At 30.7% G+C, this 2,920-nt stretch overlaps 1 long non-coding RNA gene across 1 annotated transcript; it reads right to left on the bottom strand.

Moving 5' to 3' along the window:
* Window positions 1-254: 254 nt before the first annotated feature.
* LOC149417958 (uncharacterized) lies at window positions 255-2,500 on the bottom strand. The gene is made up of 4 exons (XR_016303115.1): window positions 2,132-2,500; window positions 1,471-1,632; window positions 1,141-1,239; window positions 255-477 (listed from the first exon to the last, which is right to left on the bottom strand). It is a non-coding gene; the product is annotated as an uncharacterized LOC149417958 (long non-coding RNA).
* Between the last annotated feature and the right edge of the window lie 420 nt (window positions 2,501-2,920).

Below are 2,920 nucleotides of genomic sequence, written 5' to 3' on the forward strand. Positions count from 1 at the left end.
TATAGTTATTAAAGAACAGAAACCTTCAATTTCAACCTTTGATTTAGCGTTTGACCCTGTGCATTTTGATGTTTTTATTAAAGCCGTACAAATAAATAGTGGTTACGATGAAATTACAGGTTCTGTAAAAATTCCTAGCATGTCTCAACGACTTTGTACGGCTATAAAAGATTGTACAAAGTCGTTGAGACATGCTAGGATTTTTTACAGAACCTGTAATTTCATCGTAACCACTATTTATTTGTACGGCTTTAATAAAAACATCAAAATGCACAGGGTCAAACGCTAAATCAAAGGTTGAAATTGAAGGTATGTTCGTTACCAGTTTAGTACAATATGGACATGAGTTTTTACGGTCATGCACTCGTGCTCATTTACTAGTAGAAATAGTGCTTCGAGTTGTAGTCGATGACACTTCGATTGCCTCCTGCTTCTCTAAATGATGTTGCTCATCATCGGCGTTGGAAATTTTCATATCTAAAAAGTAACAATACATTATTTAGCTTTCTTTAAACTTAATTAGTAAAACCTCAAATTATAAGAAAGCAGTCATTGTTGAATGAAACACTAGTATATATTGAATTATTTCGCGGATAAGCGATAAGCCGCCATAGCTCAGTGGTCAGAGCTGTCGACCGGAAATCGAGGGGACACGGGTTCGAGTCCCGTTGGCGTTATGTAAATCTCAATTATTTGTACCTATATTTTGTTAACTCGGATATTTTCTTATATTATTTTGTATAACATATATTTATCATATAAGATATAAGATCTGTATAATTAAAAAAATATATAAATAAATAAAGATCTACATTATTATCTGTAAAAGCCCTATGGGCGTTTAAATAAATAAATAAATAAATAAAATATCTTTTATCAGGAGATTTTTCAATGTGGATGAGTGTTTCAGGCGAATAATTATTGCTTTTAAAATAATTATAATTAAATTAAATTATTTAATTAAATGAAGACAATATTAGCATCACTCAATCTAAAATCTGAAACAGAAAAGATACGGTCACATCTGGGACTCGCACCGGACCTTCGGCTTTCTGGGCCGCACCTCTGACCATATAATAATCAAATTATATGTTACGTATTGATTGTTTCAAGAGTATTAAACATGTTTTCTGTAGATACCTGATTCTATCGAAGAAGTAACGTTGTTCGGTTTGTATAGTGAATCATCATCTTCGGACGTCGGCGGACTCCTTTCTAACATTACTTCAGTTTTGGTTTCTAAAATAAAGCATAATATATTATATATTTATCCAATAATAATATCTCAATGTAGTAAGTAAGTCATGTGCACAAATATGAAACCTAACCTAATATAATGACAAAACAACAGACTAATTAAGCATTTGCAACGGAATATTTAATTAGCAGCATTTCTGATATTACCTATAACAATTTACTATAAGCTAAGGTAGCTCTGTAATATTTCAGATTATTATCAGTGAATATTACCTGAATCTGAGGAAGTTTCATGGTTAATTTCTTCGCCCAGTATGCTCTGCATATTGCTGATGATTAAACTTTGTCCTTTGGAAATTAGCGAAAAGGGTGAAGACGAGATCATGTCGTCAGTACTGTTTATTGATGTACGTAAATCACTGGTTCTTGGAACATCTATAAAATATCAAGAACAAACACATTGAAACATACATATATGTACCTGCAGTTTTCTGTTTTTGCAAATTTTATTTCCACAAAGGAATTTGTTTAATTTGAATATGAACAAATTAATGGGTGATTATCCGACGTGTAAAACTTCGTTTTAACTTAATTATTTTAAGAAACAACTGTTTGAAAACAAAACATGCTTTTAAATGCATATTTTAGTATAGGAATATGGCTTTAGTTTGATTTGACATTTTTACCACAAGTTGTTAGGTTAGCTTTTTTGAATTTTGTTAATACATAATATATATCTATTATTCAAAATAATTTTACTGCTTGGGTTCTCAAAAAAGAAAGAAAAAAATCATGACCTATATAATAAAATACGGTAATTATTCTGTACTCATTTGATAAGCATAGATTAAAATTGTTAATATTATATTTATTATATTAATTCTATATTTTACAATTTAGGTTATTACCTATTTAGAAATATGTAATAGCTTACCGTATTTAAAATCCATTTCGCAAAGCTGAAAGATTTTATTAAATCTCCTTCGTAATAAAGCTAATAAAACGCAAAAACAAATCAACCTGTCAACTGATTCGTGATATACGAACATTGAATAACGGTAATATTTAATATTATCTGTTAGCCAGTTACAAGTCATTAAGTGTTTCAGAAAACTAACCTGAAGCTAGCTTCAAATGGACCAATACAAACAAACCAGCCTTGTGCTAGCAAACAACATCATTCGATAATGGGCTCTAAATAATATAACTTTAGAGGTTAATTTTGCATACAATTCTTGAGCCTTATAGTTCCTTTCGAATATTGTTTAGACCAATACGCAATGTCGTACGATAATAAGCTCTAAATAATATTACTTTAGAGGCTATTTTTTGCATACAATTGTTAAAACATTTAATTACTTTAGAAAATTATTTGTACACCTGCGTTTGACACAAATAACGATGGCAACGTCGCTTTTTGAGATCAATGAAGTTAGTTTAACATACGATAGAAATAATTAACAAAGTCAGGTTGAATATCTGAGATAAAATCGCATATAGGAGCATATCTAATGCTCACGAAAATCGCACTTGTCACATCAAATTGAGTTGAAAATGCCACTGATCTCGTCTCGCCGAGACGATTAAAATGGCATTTAAATCTCAATTTGTCGATGATCAAGTAAGTGCTCAATGATCAAGTAAGTCGAAATGATCCAATAGTTCCGGTTATTTGCAGACGCTAAGATGTACAAAGTGCCGTATCATAAACCTATATATATAT

The sequence above is a fragment of the Hesperophylax consimilis genome, chromosome 14 (genome assembly GCF_061612785.1).
Source record: "Hesperophylax consimilis isolate HC1 chromosome 14, BYU_Hcon_1.0, whole genome shotgun sequence".
Classification (NCBI taxonomy): domain Eukaryota; kingdom Metazoa; phylum Arthropoda; class Insecta; order Trichoptera; family Limnephilidae; genus Hesperophylax; species Hesperophylax consimilis.